Consider the following 20,368-nt stretch of genomic DNA (forward strand, 5'->3'; position numbering starts at 1 on the left):
TTTATTTCATCTGATCCTCACAATAGCATGCCAAAGAGATTGCTTATTTGCTTGTTTCATTTTCACTAACATTGGAAAAAAAATGACATTCAAGAAAGTTGAAAACTTCCCCAAGGTCGTACTATACTAGTAAATGTCAGAACTGGAGTTTATCTTTAAAGGCTTATGTCATTTCTATTCATGTGAACAACCTCAAATCTATGATGAAATTGATCAAAAATAAATAACGTGGAAATTATCTCCATTAATTATTAGAGATACAAATGTTTTGTTTCCTTGATATTAAAATTTTCAAAAAAACCCCCACCACAACCCAACACAACTTGTGCAGTACTGATGCAATGGCACTTTTTAAAAAAAATGTGTTTTAAGTAGTCACAAGCTACATACACAGAAACTTGTGTGGGTGTATGAATACATACATGCATATAAATTTATATATGCACACAGCATGTATATACAATATTCACACTTTGAAATATTAGATCTTTGCAGTGAATTATTAAGTTTTCAGTCTTCATTTTCTCATTTAAAATTATACTACTCTGAAACGTGTAAAATATTATTTATGTGTAGACCGAAGTCTGTTTACTTCTGTATATTTCCCAGTCACACATTTTCTGTCATTCACAAAGCCTAAATTCATATAAATCTATGGCAGCCCTGGTGGCGCAGTGGTTTAGTGCCGCCTGCAGCCTGGGGTTTGATCCTGGGGACCCTGGATCGAATCCCACATCAGGCTCTCTGCATGGAGCTTGCTTCTCCCTCTGCCTGTGCCTCTGCCTGTGTGTGTGTGTGTGTGTGTGTGTGTGTGTGTCTATGAATAAATAAATAAAATTGATTAAAAATAAATTCATATAAATCTTATTTTCCCATTATTTACTGCTTTTACAGGTTATTGAAGCTAAACTTTCACACACACATACACACAAATACTGTCAAAATATGTTACTGTTAATTGTTTTTTCAAAATATAATTTCCTCCAGATGTACAAATTTGTATTTCCTGTTTGGTGTGATGATTCAAATTCATGAATTTACCCATATTTTCAGATAGATTAGGCACAAGTTTATAAGCCATGATTTACAATTTAAAAGCTGAGTCATTATATAAAATAAGAAATAGCATTGCAAATCCAAAACTATTTTGTCATCATTTTACCCACAATTCCCCTTTAGAAAAAATAAATCTGAATAAAGGCAACATTTCATGCCCCCTTTTACATACCTTACAGCCATCTGCTTGCAGGTAAATCCTGGAAATTTTTTTAAAATACATTTCATTTACATGTGCCAAAAAACACTTGCTTTAATCTCTCAGTGACCCTGAGTTCTTATCTTGTCATCTTTCTTTTTTAAATTGAGAAGAAGCTCTAATCTAAGTCATCTCCTTTCTCTGAGGTCTTTTGAAAAAATAACAAGCATGATTCTAAAGCAGGCAAGCTCATTAACAATTATAGAAAATTGTTATTTTTTATATATTGTTATAGTTCAAAACTATAGATTATCCAAAACTCACTAAGTAAAGTTTGTATTTCAAAATCAGTTTCAAGAAACATCACTTGTAGAAAATATATTTGATTAAAAAGAAGTAGATGGAGTGCTTTCTGGGTCTGGGGTATTAGTTTAGGAAAAGATTAATTCATAGCCTAAAGAATTAGATCATTCTCAGAGCATTTGATTAAAATTATCTTCTAGTCATTCTTATATCTATCTGCAACCACTTATTCTGAAGTTACATGTTTTGTTAAGAAGGAAACCAAAGTGTAGTTCACCTAAAACCCCAACTATGACTTGAGTATCTCTGTGTCAGGTGTTATAGAACATCTGGGGGATGCATAGATGAATATATGATGCTTCCTTTAAGATAATCAAGTACATGTAAAATCAATACATAAAATATACTCAAATATTCACAAATAAATCTAAAACGATGTAATGAATTACATAATAGTGGTTTGCACAAAAGCACAGAGTAAGAGGTGAGGGGATAATTAACTGCACTGATGTGCCAAGTGGGCAAGAGAAAGCTCCATGACTGACTTGACTGTAATTTAGACCTTGATTAATAAGTAAAAAACAACTGTATACTCATGGAGGAGAGGGAAAGGATTGAAGTAGATCATACAATTGAAATAAAAAGAAAGAAATAGGAAAAGAGAAGGAATTCCGTGGAAATAGCAAAGAGTCAGATGTGATTGGAAATAATTGTTCTTGGTACCATTGGTGTGCGGGTTGGGGGAGGGAGAAGAGAAACTGCCCACGAAATAGGGGCTGTTTAGAAAGCGTCACTTAGGACATTTTCGCTTTACCCTGCAGGCAAAGGAGAGTAAAATTGAAAAATTTTAAGTTTGAGATGGGCATAAGCAATCTGGGTATTTGGAAGTGAACTCTTTCGACAGGACAGTGATAGATAGAAAGACAAGGGACTGGATGATGAAGGAGTATTTAGAAATGATTTTTAAAATAGTCCAAGAGAATAAAAGTGATGCAACCCTTAAGAAACAAAACAGAACAGGGACTCTGTGCTGCTAATTCAGGCAGAAAGGCCTCAGAAAAATAGGCCTTGGAGGAAATGCCCCTGAGTGCGGAGGCTGAGGTAGACCAGCTGTCTCCCTGGAATCAAACTAAGGCAGTGTGTGGAGCAGCAGGTGCTGGGCCTCGAGAGGTGGAGACTCAGTCCAAAACAGAAAGCGAAGGCTACTGGGGCAATCAAAACCCTGCTCAGTGAAAGAACCCCCATGCCCCAGAGGAGGCAGCTGACACGCCCACTGTCTGAGGACTACAGGGCTCAGATGGCGGCCCAGCAGGCGCAAAACCTGTGGGTTCTCAGGACAGCAGCCTGCATGGTGCAGGGGTAGCCTGTGAGTGAGGCCACCAGAAAGAAGAGCCGAAGGGTCTGCAGGCCTAGCCAAAGCCACCTTGGACACTCCTGATGAAGACTTCAGGTTCAGTGTCTTTTAGCCTCTCCATCCTGGAGCAGCTTTCTTCCCTGGATAGTGTGGGGCTTTTTCTTGAGGGCAGGGCCTTTCCAAGAATGCTCTGTTGAACAAATATGGGGTTGGTCTGTGCACAGCTGATCAGGAAATCTGGTTCCATGACTGCTGGGCTGATGTGACACCAGCATATTGGTTATTGTCAGACAAGCACAGACCCATCTGTAGGTTTTCAGATGAAATTTCCTTCTCGACAGAAGCAGGTCCATTTAGAAAAGCTTTCAACAATAAGCTGAAGAGAGTGTTCTGCATATTGTAGAAAGAATGTTTTACCTTAGGAAGAAATTAATCAGCTGTTGGTAATAAGAATTATTGGAGAAGTTACCTAACTTTACATTGGTGCTTACTTTTCAAAGGATGTCCTGACAAATGATGTAGTGCTTTATGCCATAATGTTATGTCTCACTAATAAAGTTATTTTTGAAAAAAAGAATAAAAAAGAAAGAGAACTGGATTAGGCAATATTGGTGAGAATGGAGAAGAGTGAATGCCAGTAAGCAAAAACTCTGAAGTAGAAATTGATTAGAGTCAATCTGTTGAATGACAGATTGAAGAAGGATGATTTAAGACTACCTCCAAGGTTTTGAGATTTGGTAGCTTACTTAGTCAAAACTGGCATCATTAAACAAACAAACAAACAAAAAATATATATATATATTTATAAATGTAAATATATATTATGAGTAAATGAGTAAGATACCTCATTTGGGTCTTACTTATTGAATTTAAGTGGCTAAGTGGCAGCCAAAGGAAAAGTTCTAGGGAAAGCTGAGTATAGGATTCTGGAGATATGAAAGAGAAATAAATAGAACCAATCCAATGTAAGCATGCTGAATAAGAAAAAAAATAGCTAACACAGAGATCCAAAATCAACCTTTTTTTCTTTTCTTTTCTTTTGTTTTCTTTTCTTTCTTTTCTTTTTCTTTTTCTTTCTTTTTTTTTCTTTTTCTTTTCTTTTCTTTCTTTCTTTCTTTCTTTCTTTCTTTCTTTCTTTCTTTCTTTCTCTCTTGTGCCTCTTTCAAATACAGAGATTTGGCTGTGGCAGTTAAAACAAACCAGGGAGTTTATTTTCTCCATAAAAACAGTCTGAGAATGAGCAATCCAAGATTGTTAGGGAAGCTTTGCAAAGTTGTTAGGGAATGAAGCACTTGAGTCTTCCTGCTTTATTATTCTTGGCTTCTGACTTTCATTTTTATCAAGGTCAAAATATGGCTGCTCTAGGTCTAGCAGTGGCTTTTATATTCCAGACAGTAAGAATGAAGAGGAGCAAACATTCCTTACATTTTTAAAGTTCTTTCAACTGCTTTCATTTACATATTATTGGCCAAAACCTAATCATCTGGCTATATATAACTGCAAGAGATGTTACAAATATAAAATTTGTCTGTTTGGACATGTTTTAATCTGGGCCCGTTGATTTTTCCCCAATTAAATCAGAGTTTTTTTTTTTTTTTGTAAAGTGAATGCATATTGGGTGGCAACTATCAATTTCTATGATATCCTTCTACATTTATAAAAGTCACAGCAGTATTCACATTTCTTAAAATTATCTACTATTTGATATATATTCTCCTCTAGACTATAAGATCCTTAAATATTGTTGAACGATTGACAGTATAGTAGCCAAAGATTATAAATAATGCAGAAAATTCAGGTTGACTGAGCCTTAATGTGTATATTGGATTTTGCACTGATGAAAGTGTCTTTATATATTTTCCAGCAGCATCAGTAACAAATTGAAGGCAAAAATTAGGTCATACTGGGCTAAATGCTGAGCATGCGGTGACAGGAAAAAAAAAAGAAAAAAAGACAGCAAAGAATATATTCTAGCAGTCTTTAGTTGAAAGGAAAGGGGGGCGGGGAGAGAGAGAAACCTGGAAGAAGGAGGAGAGGAAGGGTGAGAGGGGGAGAAACAGAGAGAGAGACTTGAGGGGCAGATGGAATTGATAGAAACTCCTCCTTACCCCTCCCCCCTCTCCTTCTTCCTCTTTCTTCCTCCTTCCTCCCCCTCTTCCTCTCTCTTCCCCTTCTCTTTTCTCCTTCTTCCTTTTCTTCTCCTTCTCCACTTCCTCCTCCTCTTCCCCTTTCTTCTTCATCTTCTTCTTCTTCCTCTGGCTTACATTTTTTATTTCTGTACTTTTAAAAAATGGAAGCAATTGAGTAAATGTTTAAGTAAAGAGCCAGAAGAATTCAGAAAATACAGATCTCTGAAAAATTAAGACCATAATGGATAGACTAAAATCTTCAGCAAGGGAGAAGGAATGGAATTAGGAAAATAAGTAGAAAGACTTAATTTGGAGAGAGAATTATTCTCCTGAGGGATAGAGTAATGCAGATATTAACACATTCAGGTATAGATGAATGGGAAGAATGTCTTGCTGAAGATTGATTTGAGTGCTCTTTCCATGGTTTTATCATAGTAAAAGATAAAAGCAAAGATGTCCATATCTTTAAACACTTTTTGATATTGCTTGGAAGAGAAAATAATCTAACAGCAGTGATTTGAGATAGTAACCAGAGATACTGAATGCTAGACATTGTTGTTCCAGAGCTGAGCTCCAGAGCATTGCCTGGATTATGGAACCTAACTCAGCTTCAGCTTATCTTTCAGTCACAAGAAAATAAAACCAGTGTGGCCTTCAGGGTCCATCCTCTGAAAGGATGAAAAGAAAGGAGAGTATAAAAAAATTTAATTTAAAAAATGATAGCAAAGCATGACAAAACTGTATAATTAAATATATGCTGCTGCAGATTAGTTTCCATAACCACCCTGACTTATTAATGTACTAATTTAGTAGTACAGTAAATATATAACTCCAAGAAGATTAAAATGTACCTGGGTTACCTAAGGGCAGTCCCATAAATTTTCCATCAATTGTTCCTCTAGTGTTCTTATGCATGGTGCCAAGTATGGAAGCTATTGCACTTTGTGAAAGGAGTCTCACCATAAGGAAATACATATTTCTATATTCTAGATTGTATGTATAGAAAATAAAATTTGGGAGGAAAAAATAAAAAAATTAAAATGATTTTAAACTCTTAAAACTACCCTTTCTCCACATGCTATGCTTTTAGGCCAACTTTTTAACTTTTCTTTTTTTTTTTTAACACTACTTAAAGCTGATTAATTATGTAATGGTCACATTTTGTGTGTTTCCTTTAATGTATTTAATTGTGCTCTCTTATCCTGAGGCAGGTATGCCAAAGCCACAATTTTAAAAATTGGATAAATAAATAAAACTAATCAGTCAGGGTGGAAAGATCAGCAAGATTGAAAATTTGCCAAGCAACTGCAATTCAGCTGTAGCAGAAATCAAGGGGCAGTGTGCATTCAATTAGGAATGATAGAGAAAAACAATACAGCTATTGACCAAAAGAGCCACCAGGGCCTACAGAACTCAGGCAATTGAGTATATGCAGAATGACTTAGTAGGTTAATGTGCTTGCCACGTTAAGACATTAAGGGAATTAGTTAATGAGCTTTCTCAAGCTACTGAAATCATTGGTACTCATCAAGAAAATTGGGAAAAGTAAAAGAAGATTTGGAAAATTAACTGAAGTATTTAGACATGTAAAAAAGGGCAGGAGTTATATACAAAGGAATGGAGAGAGATGCAAGAAATGAAGAAAGGGAAAATACTGGAGAGAAGAGCAAACAGAGAAAACAAAAAGAAGAAAGAAGACAATTTGCCTATCAACTTAATTCTCTGGAGTGTTTTTTGTTTGTTTTATTAAAGCTAAGGAGGAGGCAAATGGAAAAATAAACTTTAATAGTTCAAAGTATATATTTTAAAAACAAGCAAAAGTATGGGGATGTTGTTTTCTTTTATATTGCATTGTAGTGAGGTGGACTAAGAAAGTTTCTTGGTGTCTGGGTAATCTGATGTCACAATGGCTTAGATTTTCTTGAGAAAATTATAACATTATAACAGATTATTTCCAAGGTGTAATAGCCAGTGAAAGAACCTTGGAAATAACCTATCCCTGTCATAACTATCTAACTCGAAGTAACTTTATAAACAAATAGGTCAGGAAAGGGTTCCTTCCTTCCTTCCTTCCTTCCTTCCTTCCTTCCTTCCTTCTTTCTTTCTTTGAGAGAGGGAGGGAGAGAGAGTATGCCTGAGGTGGGGTAGGGGCAGAGAGAGAGGGAGAAAAATCCTCAGACTCCCCATTGAGCACCGAATCCATCACAGGGTTCAATCTCACAACATTGAGATCATGCATAACCTGATCTGAGTTATATATATAACCAACTGAGCCATCTAGGTGCCCCATTAGGTCAGGGACTTTCTATAATTTGCCTTAGTTTATGAAGATATCTAATGGCAAAGTCATTACCAGAATATCTCATGTTCTTTACTCTATTGCTATTGAAAATAAGCCAGTGACCATCTAGTGAGTTTAGTGGCAAAATGACAGGAGGCAGTGTTGGTACACTTAGCCAGGATGGTTACTATAAATATCAAGAGATAAGAAATGGTTTTAATTGAATGATATAGGAAAACATTGACTAGAACACAACAGTAACTGATGATAGTAGTGACTTAATGAGCCCGGATTCTGAAGAAAGCCTGATCAGACACACTCTTTAGCTTCAACACGAGAAACTAATATGAGGTAATAGGAAACTACTGGACTTCAAATTAGAACACCTATGCTGTAATCTAGACATCAGTTTTTTAGAGTCTCTTTCTTCATCTATTTATAAAACTAAGTTTTGATATTAAATGAGCTTTATGGTTCCTTTCAACTCATAATTTATGATGATATTCTTTATAGTGAATGCATATATTTCTTTCTCATTTCCTCTTATGTATATTCTTCATCTATTTTCCTTGTTATTACCATGGGGAGTGCATTTAACATCCTAAAGTTATAACATTCCAACTTATATTTATGCTAGCTTAACTTCAACAACATACGATATTTCTATTCCTTTAACAACTCAATCCTCCACGCTTTTCAGTTGTCAGCGTCACAAAATAACATCTTCATACCTTGTGTGTCCAAAAAACATAAACTAATACAATTTTTAATGCATTTGTATCTAAAATTATGTAGAATACTAAATGTGGAATTAAAAACAATAATTGGTGTTAAAATTAATGATTGTTTTTAATGTATTAGCTTCTTAAATCATGTTGTGTTACACACCATTGTTACAAAAATAGTAGCTTTTATAATTACCCATGTATTTACCTTTACTGAGATACTTATTTCTTCATACAATTTTGAGTCACTATCTAATGTCTTCTCATTTCAACCTGTAGGACTCCCTTCAGAATTTTATTTTAGGGCAGGTCTAGTGGAAATGAACTTTCTCAGCTTTTGTTTATCTGGAAATCTTAATCTCTCACTCACTTTTGAAGGTCAGTTTTGCTGGGTATAGTGTTCTTGTTGGTCAGTTTTGCTGTTTGCCCCTTGAACATGTCATCTCACTACCCTCTCGCCTTCAAAATTTCTTTTTTTTTAATTTTTTTATTTATTTTATGATAGTCACAGAGAGAGAGAGAGAGAGAGAGAGAGAGGCAGAGACATAGGCAGAGGGAGAAGCAGGCTCCATGCACCAAGAGCCCGACGTGGGATTCGATCCCGGGTCTCCAGGATCGTGCCCTGGGCCAAAGGCAGGCGCCAAACCGCTTCGCCACCCAGGGATCCCCTCACCTTCAAAATTTCTGATGAGAAAGCTGCTGATTACTTATTGAGGATCTCTGGTAACGAGTCACTTGCCTCTTGTTGACTTTAACAAGACTTTGTCTTTGGTTTTCAATAGTTTGATTATAATGTGTCTTGGTTTGAGTCTTTTTGAGTTCATCCTACCTGGGGTTCATTAAGCTTTTGGAGGTTTAGATTTGGGATTTTCATCAAATTTAGGAAAATTTCAGCCATTATTTCTTCAAATATTCTGTCTCTTTGTTTCTCTCTTTTTTGGGGACTTTTAACAATGGATATGTTAATCGGTTTGATGATTGATACCCCACAAGTCCCTCAGGCTCTGTTCATTTTTCTTCAGTCATTTTTTTTGCCTGTTGTTCAGACTTGTTCCTTTTTTTTGTCTTATCTTCAAGTCCACTTATTCTTTCTTCTGTCTGCTCATATTGGCTTTTCATCTTTCTAGTGAATTATTCATTTTAGTTACTGTACTTTTCAACTCCAGAATTTCTTTTTGGTTTCTTTTTAGATTTTCTGTCTCTTTATTGATTTTTGCAATTTGTTCATACCTTATTTTATTGACTTTTTTTCAAATCTTCCTTTAGTTCCTTGAGTAACTTTAAAACAGTTTTTAAAAATCTTTGTCTAGGGATGGCTGAGTGGCTCAGTGGTTGAGCTTCTGCCTTCAGCTCAGGTCATGATCCTGTAGTCCCGGGACTGAGTCCCACATTGGGTTCCCCACAGGGAGCCTGCTTCTCCCTCTGCCTGTGACTCTGCCTCTTTCTCTGTGTCTCTCATGAATAAATAAGAAAATAAAATCATAAAAAAAAGAAAAAATAAAAATCTTTGTCTAGTAGATCTGTCATTATCCCTATATATATGTACGTATATATACACACACATATATATGTATATATATACACATATATACTTTTTTGTTTCTTTATATGGTGTAAACTTTTTTTGTTGAAAACTAGTCATTTGAATCTAATAATCTCATAAATCTGGAACTCAGATACTCCTCCTCCAAAATTTGCTGATGTGTTTATATGCTTGCTTTTTGCTTTGTGTGGGTGTGAGGGGATGTTGTTTTGCTTTTTAATTATTACAGGCTATCCTTGTGCCAAGGATCATCAGCCTGAAGAGAAAACTAAAAGTCATTTCAGGTCTTTTTGATCCTGTGTCTTTGGGCATAATCAGTGAGTTTCTTACTATTCCTATAAATGTGGTGGTTGCTTTTGAATGTCCTAATTTTCTAACGTTTGGCTTCTAAAAGGAAAAAATAAAGAGAAAAATGAAGGGGCAAATAAAGATGCCAGATCTTTAAGTCTCCTGGTAGTCACTTTAGCCAGTATAAGAAGTGCTTACAACAATGGGGGGCGGCACTTGTCAGCACTTCCGTGATAAGAAGCAGCAATCAGTGATCAGAGCACAGGCCCCTGATATCTGGAGGACAGGGTTGTTTTTCCCCACCCTGGCTTTTACAAGTTGCTCCAGGAACAAATGCACAGTTGATACCAAGTGGCTAAAGGGCAGGAGACTGAAAGCTGCTATCTAGCTAAGAGCTGGAATTGACAGATATTAACCATAATGAACTTCCCATGCCTTTCTCTGGAAGTCTTCAATAGATTCCAGAGTTTCTAAATAATGATATCAGAATATCAGATATCAGATTTCTATCCCACCATTTTGTCTGGAATCCTTGACTTTATTCATACCCTTTGCTTCTCTTTTCCTTTTCAATCCCTATCTAAAATTTTCCTTTAAGCACTAGTGGGCAAATTATGACACAAATAGCATGTTGCTATGTTTTGATTTGTTTTTTTTTTAAACAAAAAACAAAATTCTGGAATTTTGTTTAAATGATATTCCTTAGAGTTCCATTTTTTTAAAAGGAAAATATTTGAAGAATGTAAAGCAATGGAAAAAATTTTTCTGTTTTAGAAAAAAAGAATTGGTTTAATTGTTTTCAATCCTTAGAAAAGAAGAAAGGGGATTAATTACTCCTATTGTGTGTTGAGACAATCTGAACCACAGAACTTCATAGAAATGGGAAGAGAGGCCATGAAAGTGAGCAAGATGTATTTGGCAGCTATATGATGGTGTCAAGTTACCATCAGGGACAGTGCAGCTGAAGGAAGAGAGCAGAGCTAGATACAAACATCTTGATGTTCATGAGTTCAGTTGGAAGATGCAAAAATCACAGAAGAAAAGGGCAGAGAAGAAAAATAAAGGAGGTAAAGATACTAGAAGAGCAAAATGCTAGTGTTTAAATTGCCTTTATCCAAAGGTGTTAATAAAGGCAGAACTGAAAGCAGATGTGAAAAATGGCTCAAGGCAATGTGGATGTCTTTTGCAAAAATAGTAGTTTCAGTCTATGGGCCCTGAATTTGTTCTCGGTGCAGGTTATGAAGTAATACTAGTTATATTCATGATATAAAGATTCCTGTGAGAATTTGTTGTAGCATTTGTGTGTGTGTTTTCCCTAGCAAAATCAATGCGATCTACATTTTCCCCTTTTGATTAGTAAAGTCTGAAAGATATTAATAGGAAATCAATAACTGTTAATAATAAATATTATGTATTGACTTATAGTTTTGTTTATTCCAGAGCTTCACATCTTTGGCACTAGTGGTATGTGGGATTGGGGCTAGATAATTATTTGTTGTAGTAGGCTATCCTGTGCATTATAAATATTTAGCATGGATTCTACCTACTAGATGCCAGTGCTCCCCAACTCAGTTGTGATAACCAGAAATGTCTCCAGATACTGTCAAATGTTAAATCATCCTTGATTGAGAACTGTTGGATTAAGGAAGATAAGAATTAAGAGAAAACTAATAATGCTGTTACAGATGTTACTCCTTTGTATCAGATCCCCTTACCTGGTAATTCACCCATCTTCCAGCTACTGCAAGTGTTGGCTGCTGACATCCCCTAGCTGCTCCCTTCTCTAGATAATTATCTTCACCTTGGGTGATTATGCACCACCACATCTGCATGCCCTAGAAACCTATGGCAAATGATCAAAGAAGAAGAGAATACAAAAGTCTAGACTCCTTGCCTCAAGATGGAACCAACTCTGCTGCTCAGTTTCACAGTCCCTTATGAGATCAAGCCATAGCCATCTAATGATGTTATACGGACTTACTTTCACCCATCCTCTGATTCCCACTTCCCTACCCTTCTGAGAAGAGCCCTTCAGTAACCACATGCAAAAATTCCTCTCAGGCTCTCCATAGATATTTCCTCAAAAGACAAATGATAGCATCTTTGTGTCCTTTCCTGTCATTTCTTTGTGGATGGAAAAGAGGGCAAGGACAGACAATTTGCTTAATTTGGTGATTGCACCACTCTTATTGACACATTGATATATATTATTTTATCCTTTCTACAATGCTGCAAGCAAACTTGTGGCATTCTGTTGACAAGAAAACTAAGGCTAATAAATGAACATAACTTGCCAAATGTCATGTGGTTATTAAGTGCTGGAGTGAAAATGTGAATGTAGGTTCTAGTTTCAGAGTTCTTTGTTATTCCATACTAACATACACTTATCTTCATTGTGCTGCCCTGAAACAATAATATAGAAATGAGTTAACAAGTCCTATTTTCAAGGATTTCAGCTTGAAAAAAAAAGACAGCAAAACATGTTAATTTACAAATAGAATTTGTATTCTTCATGCTCCTAAAAAATTGCAGTAGTTTCACAAAGTCAAGAAAAATATAGGAATCAGAAACTAAAACTAAAAACAAGCACTAAAGAATTTTTTTAAATTAAAAACAAACAAGTGGGTATTACTAAGTCTTTGGTCAAATTAGTTATTCCGGTTGAGTATATTTACTGGAAATTAAGAAGTTACTATATTGTATAGTTTTCATTGTTTGATAATAACATAGACATTTCTCAGTAGCACCTGGTAACATAATGTTGTCCTAACCTAGGGGTATGTAAAAGACAGAAATGCTCAAATGGACATTTCTCTTTTTTTAAAGATTGTATTTATTTATTCATGAGAGACACACAGAGAGAGGCAGAGACATAGGCAGAAGGAGAAGCAGGCTTCTCACAGGGAGCCCGATCTGGGACTCGGTCCCGGGACCAGGGATCACAACCTGAGCCAAAGGCAGACGCTCAACCACGCTGAGCCATGCAGACACCCCTCAAATGGACATTTCTTATCCTGACTTTCAATAATACCTGAAGTTACCACATTAAATCTTAATTTAGTGAAGGCTTTGCAGGAGGGAATTGTGAAAATATGATCTGGAAATGCTGTTTTCTGGTGTAGCTGATCACAACAAATAACACTCTGACAACTCTGGGGGAACAAGTGCATTAAGTCTTCTCTTTGCAATATTAGACATCTTGGGAAAGTTTTTGTTCAAACCCTGGGTCACAGATAATTTATGGTTGAATTTTACAATAAAGTTCTGTGTTTTTTCAAAAGGGATACATACCCTTTAGATATCACTTATACTCTAAAAACATTGAGCAACTACTGTGTGTATGTGTGTGTGTGCACACACATGTGGTATTATTTCTTACTGCTAATGGCAAAATTTACATTCTTTCATGAAAGTTTTAGGAACTTCACTTATGCATTAAACCAGATGTGGAATACAAATCCACTCCTCTTCTGCACAAAGACAAATCATTTTTAGTCTAACCTCAGGTTCTATATCACATAGCATAAAAAATAATATAATGAAAAAAACATTTATGGAAGATTTTTCAGACAACAACACTGAGTTACTCAGGTTAGGCTCTACTATTTTAACGAACAGCTCTTATTTCTCAATGACTTAAAAAAAACAAGTTCTTACTTCTCACATTTAAGTTTGATACAAGTTGCAAGGGAGCTTTTCTCTACATGCTCAGAATTAGGATTTATGCATTCTGGAATCTTACTATGAGGCCTCCATAATCCCTGTACTAGGAAAGGAAAGGCTAGGAGGGTTGCTCACTGGTTAATAAATACCTTATAAGAATATACTACTGCATGTAAGACACTTAGCATGGTGTCTAGCATTTGGTAGGCACTCATTAAATATTAGCTAGTAGCAGTAATAGTAGTAATAGTAGTAATAGTATTAGTTAATATAGAATAATGTGAGCTCTACCCTGAAGTGAAAGTATTCATTAATATGTTTCATCTAATAGATATAAGTTTATTTCAAATTAACTTTAAAGGAAGAAGCTAGGAAAATGTTCTCCTTTTAGTGGGTAATTCCTTTGCATGTCATAAAACAACTTATTGCCCATCACTACTTTAGCAGTAGTACTTGATATGGACTTTGAGGATGAACAATCATCTTTGTTTTTGTGCCAAGATTAGCTTTTGGTTCACACGTGGCTGATGAGGATGGAAGGATTACACAAAGTAAGGTTTAGGTTATTCTTAACAGTATTTAGCACAAGGTAAGGGATCTTCAGAAAGATGCATTAGCCTACTTGGACTTTAATTTCTTTGTTGCCATTGCAAATGGAGACATTTAGTTCTTAGATCTGAATAAAGATTGGGAGAGAGATTTTTATTTGACATTAGAGTGTTTATGCAAATGTCACATGTCCAGAATTTCAGTTACAACATAGAATAGAACTTCAGCTACTCCAAAATTCAGAGGACTCATTCTGGCAAGATTAACATTTCTGATGGCATGGAATTTTAAGAGTTTGAGGGGTGTGCCATAGTTGAATAGGTCACAGAAATGTTTAAGAGCAGTACAGAATTATTAAACTAAGTGTGTTTGGCAATAGATATAAAAGATCTGAAGCAAATAAAATATTGTCGTTTGGGTAGTCTGAAGAATTTCACAGAAAATTTGAGCTAAATAATAAAGAATTGGAAGAATTTGGTTAGGTAGAGAGGAGAAAATCTCTATGAAACAAAGCTGAAAATAGGCCTTTCCTGATTTATTATTAAAACATTACCTTGCCTATTTGAATTAAAGAATAGTGTAAGTATAGACCCATAAACATTTTGCTGAATAGTGTAAGTATAGAGCCATAAACATTTTGTTTGCAATGTTTGTGTGTGTGTGTGTGTGTGTGTGTGTGTGTGTGTGTGTGAATGAGAGGGAGAGGGAAACTCAGAATAGAGACTGACAAAAGACCAAGAGAATGGGCAATATGGCTATGTTTCATCAAGCTAAAAAATGAGATTCTATTTAGAGTTAAAGGAATAAAGAGGGGTGTGCATGTATGTATGTATGTGTGTGTGTGTGTGCATGTAATTAGAGTTTATATATGTAAACCATATGTGTAATATATGCATATGTTTGTGTATGTGCATGAAATGAGTGCTTATTAATCTAGGTACTGTACTAAATATCTGAAATGCATTTGTTTTCATTATCCTTACCAAAAAATGGTGCATGAGATAACTAGCATTATTACTATTTTGTAGATATGGAAACTGAAACTTAAAGGCATTGAGCAACTTCTCCAAGATCACAGAGATATTGAGAGGCAGGGCAAGATCTTAAACCCAGTGCTCTGACCCTAATGCATATACATGCCATGCTAAGATGCCCAGCAAAAGAGCACAGAGGCTTGGATGAAAATGGACAATTGAGTGGATTCAGAGTTCATATCTCACACTTTGTGTAGATGGGGCACTTTTCCAGGACAGGGTTTTATTCTTCACCTCTGTGATAATTATAATAAGAGTAATGTTCACAGCAATGATAGCCAACATTTATCAAGCTCTTAACAGCCAGGCCTTTTAAGTCCTTGATATTATTTTATACACACAACAATGCTCTGAGGAAAGTTCTATTTTTATAAATGCTCTAAGGAAAGTCTCATTTTATAAATGAGAAGTTAAAACTCGGAGAGCTTAGGTACAAGGAAGATCTATATCTTTCTCTTTCTTCTCTTCCACTTCCATCCTCCATCTCCCTCTCACTTGCCACCCCCGGTGTTCAATGTTAGCGTTTTGGGGTCACAGAGATGCAACCAGAGTCCTTTTCTGTCTTTCTGTTCACATACATAATATCCCCTATTTCTCACATTGTATTCTGAAATAGCCAACTATGATTCCATGGGAATCATCCATGTGGTCCTTCACACTCCTTTCTGGAGTAGAACTTGAAACATAACATTTTGGGGCTCTTGGATATTATAACTATTCTTCGGGAGCTCTCAGTAAAGTTTGTCCAAGGATAGGGCATTACCCTGAGACATTTCTGCACATTAAGGTAGAATTAAAACTAACATCTTGCTGCACATGTCACTGCCAGCTATGTAAAAGGCACCACAAGTCACCTATGGCCATGAAAGCATCCAATCATTTTTCATCATTGAGCCAACAATAGCCTTTGAACTTGTGGCCATTTCTGTACTCATGTCTTCCCTACATCTCACTACAAATATCTTCTGTGTTATTATTATACCTTTTTGACCTTTATTTGGTCTCTTTTGTGTCTTAAGCAATTACTGAAGTCTATGAAATAAGCCTCCCCTTTGTACCATTTAATTGAATTAGACCTCTCACTTGAGCTCTTGCTAAGTCAATATTTAGTAGCTTGTCTATATCCTTGGGACAACCTGAAACATTTCATACGCTAGTTAAATGGCTTAATATGCAAGGACATAAGAGCTGAATGCCTTAGTTTGCATTCTCTCTTCTTGCGCTATATCCAGGGAATGCCTCTACAAAACTTTCCTTTCCTCTCCTCTTAATTGTGCTCTTCCAGTTTACCTGGCAATTCCTTTTCCTGGGTGATGATAACATTATGGTGAAACAGAGGAAGAGGAATCCTTGGCATTTTCTCACTAATTTTGTTTGTGGAGGTGTTTCTCTAATGTAGCATTTTCAAATAGGTCCATTATACGTCTGGTTTTCTGCCTGGGAGCCCCATTCATTCCAGGAGCAATGTGATCAATGGCACAATTTTGCCTGATGGAATCAAGTGCCCCAGAATGGGCTAAAAGGAAAGGGGAACGTGATGAACCGAGTTTCAGGACCACTCCAATTTGCTTCCACTCTGGAGGGGTCCATGTACTATTTGTATTGTGGCCTGCCTCGGAAAAGTGATGTGAAAACTGAGAAGGATGATCTACTGGTTCATACAAGAGGACTTGAAGATCTGTTCTTGACAAAATTTCAGACTTTAAAGGGCTCCTCAGGTAAAAAAGAATTTAGCAACGATCTCTAGGAACAAACCAGGGCCATTTGCCTGAGTATAAAAATAAATATGTACGTACAAAATACACATGTACATACAAAAGAAATAGTGATTTTTAAAAGATTATATATTTATTTGAGAGAGATGGAGTGAGATCCTGGTAGGGGGAGGGGCAGAGACAGAAGGAGAGAGACAATCAAGCAGACTCCCCTCCAAGTATAGGGCCAGAGCCTAATGTGGGACTCAATCCCACGGCCCTGAGATCATCACTTGAGTCAAACCAAGAGATGGTGCTCAGCTGACTGAGCCACTCAGATGCCCCTACAAACATTAGATTTTCTTAAAGGTAAATTTGTGCTTGATTTTTCCATTTAAAGTTTTGATATAATGATATAGGAATAGTTAACTTGCTAAAGCCTCCTGATATGTAAGGTACTATGTTTTATATACATCATCTTTAATGATCTTCTCTATCTGTCGTAGTATCATCATCTCTATTTGAAAAGGATGGACCTGTGTCTCATAGAAGTTTCATAATTTGTCCGCGTTCACATAACTTTTGCAAGATGAAGCCAGGAAGAGCACTCAGCTCTTTCAGACCCCAAAGTTCATCCATATGCTTTGTAAAGAGGTTTCTGCTCTATAAAGAAATTGAATTGAAAAAAGAGGGACCTGTCCAGAATCCTACACCTACAGGGCTCCCATATTGTTTATATCTGTGTGTCCATCAGCTGATGTAAATGTCAATCCTCATAGAGGATATACTTTGTTACTCTACCACGCACTTTGCTAGCTGCAAACAGCAACTGGGTTTGATGTAAGGTCATTTGGAGATAGGTTTTTCTTGTATCGTTTTAGAATATGGTATCATTTCTTAATAGAGCATCTCCTCCATGATATTTGAAAGTATATGTTCAGTTATGATTCATTCAGATATCAGTGTGAAATTATTACTCTAGCATTTAGAATACAATGTATATTTAAAAATAACATTGCTATTAACAATAGCAATGATAATGACAGTAGTTTACTCTTACTTGGGCATGCTATGTATGAGACAGTATTTTAAGTTCTTTACATGTATTATTTTATTTAATATTCAAAATAATTTTAATATCCCTATTATCATCACAATTTTGCAAATCAAAACCTGAGGCAAAAATAAGTAACTGGGCTCTGAGATGACACAATTAATGTTTGGAGGAACTAAGCTTTAAATCTAGGCCTTTTGATTCCAAAGTTTGTGATCCTAACCAATACATTTCACTGTCTCTGAAGCCTAAATATCCCTTAAGTAAATGAATAATTTATTTAAGTTTAGTGATATAAAATTCCTCTGTTCTAAATATCTTGTCAGTTTTTATTCTCTCACTTCTCCCTAAAAGAAGTTCAGATCAGAAGACATACTGGTATGGAGAAAGGAAAGAAATAAGAAAGGAAAAACAAATTTGTATGGATACTTCTATTTCAACCTTTCCAGAAGTGATAATCTTGCTATCATTCTGAAGCTCTATTGCATCTCCAAATGCCCTCCACACCATCAGAGAGCCTGTCCCAAACCCTAAATTTTAGTTTAATAATTTTAAGATCAGTTTGGCTTAATGAAAATTGAAAAGATAAGTACTGAGTTCTTCTCTGAAATCAAGGCAAACTGTCTTTTAGCACTTTCAAAGATTCAAGCTATCTAAACAAGCAAAGTAAAAAAACAAGTAATGGGTGTTTGGGGCAGAATTTTTTTTTAATTTTTATTTATTTATGATAGTCACACACACACACAGAGAGGCAGAGACACAGGAAGAGGGAGAAGCAGGATCCATGCACTGAGAGCCCTACCTGGGATTTGATCCCGGGTCTCCAGGATGGCGCCCTGGGCCAAAGGCAGGCGCTAAACCACTGCGCCACCCAGGGATCCCTGGGGCAGAAATTTACATGAAATGAACATTCCATGTTAAAATGGAGTGATCCAAAAACACTAAATGTTGAAATAAATCATAAACAAGGGTTGAGTCTTTACAAAGTACAGTTTACCCATTGTCCCCATCCTTGCAAGTCATAAACATCTTTTTTTTAAGATTTATTTATTTATTTATTTATTTATTTATTTATTTATTTATTTATTTATGAGAGAGAGAGAGAGAGAGAGAGAGAGAGAGGCAGAGACACAGGCAGAGGGAGAAGCAGGCTCCATGCCGGGAGCCCTATGCGGGACTCGATCCCACGACTCCAGGATTGCACCCCGGGCCAAAGGCAGGCGCCAAACTGCTGAGCCACCCAGGGATCCCCCATAAACATCTTTATAACTTTTTAGAACAGTGTGTTTGGTTAAGGTTCAAGCAGGCGGAGGAATCCAGTCACTATCGTGAGGGAAAGACTAGAATCAATTTAATTGATATATTTAATACAAAGTGGAGGAGGAGTGATGGTTAAATTACTTAAATATAAGTGGAACTCTGCTTGGCACATAACAAGCACTTTTTGTTGTATATTTAAATGATGTAAATATTAGCTAAATTTTTTCTTACTAGATTTGTGATCTTGGATGAGATAATTAACCTTTCCTCATCTATAAAATGGATATTTCAACTTGACATATTCTATAGAATTTGTTTGGTAAAGAAATAGATGTGTTAATGACTGTCATGTTTGGTATGGTAATGAATCAATTAGTACTAATTTTTATTTTGGGATTCATGATAACCATAACTTAAATAATTTCTGTATAACATAACTAAAATAGAAAATTTTAATAGAAAAAGCTTAGTACTACCTTGTATAATAATGCTTTCTTTTGTGAAAAATATTACAAGTTTCATAAACTGATTTATGAATAGGCTATAATCCCAAAATTTGACTGAAAATCTAGGAATGCCAGTATTTTGTGATAAATAAAATTAAAATACCTAGACTGATTTTTAAATCAGATAAATTTTGTTGCACTGCAGGGAAAAAGCCTATGAATCTAAATTTTATTTTTGCTAAAAACCCAAGTGGGTACAACGAAGGTCTCTAAGTAAAATGTGCTCACATATTTTTTGAATAAATATTTCACTACTATTCCATTTGTGCATGTCTCATCTAATCTCTTCTCGAAGAAATGTAAGAGGGGCAGTATAGGTTGCCTAACAAAATCCATAATAGCACCATAGTGTATATTGGCCATAAATATATAAAACACATTGTAAAATAATATGTTTTGCTACCTTTTTGATATATTGCGATAAGGCTGAGAGCTTTAAATGCCCATACTCTGTAGATCATTAATATTTTAGACTAACATGGGGCTACATATTACCAAATATAATACTCCCTCTCAATGTCTACCTATCAAATTACCTATTATGATAAAATAATACTGAATAAACTTTTCAAATATTGTATGGTGTGGAATTGCAAGAAGCAAATGTATCCTATGTTTTATCATGCAGTCTATCTGGAATTTTATAACACACTGTTTATTTAGGGTGTTCCTTCTTACAGATTTAGAAATCCCCTTTATGTACTAAGAGAAATATTGAGCTCCATCAAATTGGAATTGAATTTTAAAATAGAAGTAGATTAAAAAAATAAAATAGAAGCAGATATCTTGT

At 35.6% G+C, this 20,368-nt stretch overlaps 1 protein-coding gene across 3 annotated transcripts in view; it reads left to right on the top strand.

Moving 5' to 3' along the window:
• CTNNA3 (catenin alpha 3) overlaps positions 1–20,368 on the top strand; it is a 1,663,516-nt gene that overhangs the window by 1,602,091 nt on the left and 41,057 nt on the right. The gene's annotated exons all lie outside the window — the stretch shown is intronic.

The sequence above is a fragment of the Nyctereutes procyonoides genome, unplaced genomic scaffold, assembly GCF_905146905.1.
Source record: "Nyctereutes procyonoides isolate TBG_1078 unplaced genomic scaffold, NYPRO_anot_genome, whole genome shotgun sequence".
Taxonomy (NCBI): Eukaryota; Metazoa; Chordata; class Mammalia; order Carnivora; family Canidae; genus Nyctereutes; species Nyctereutes procyonoides.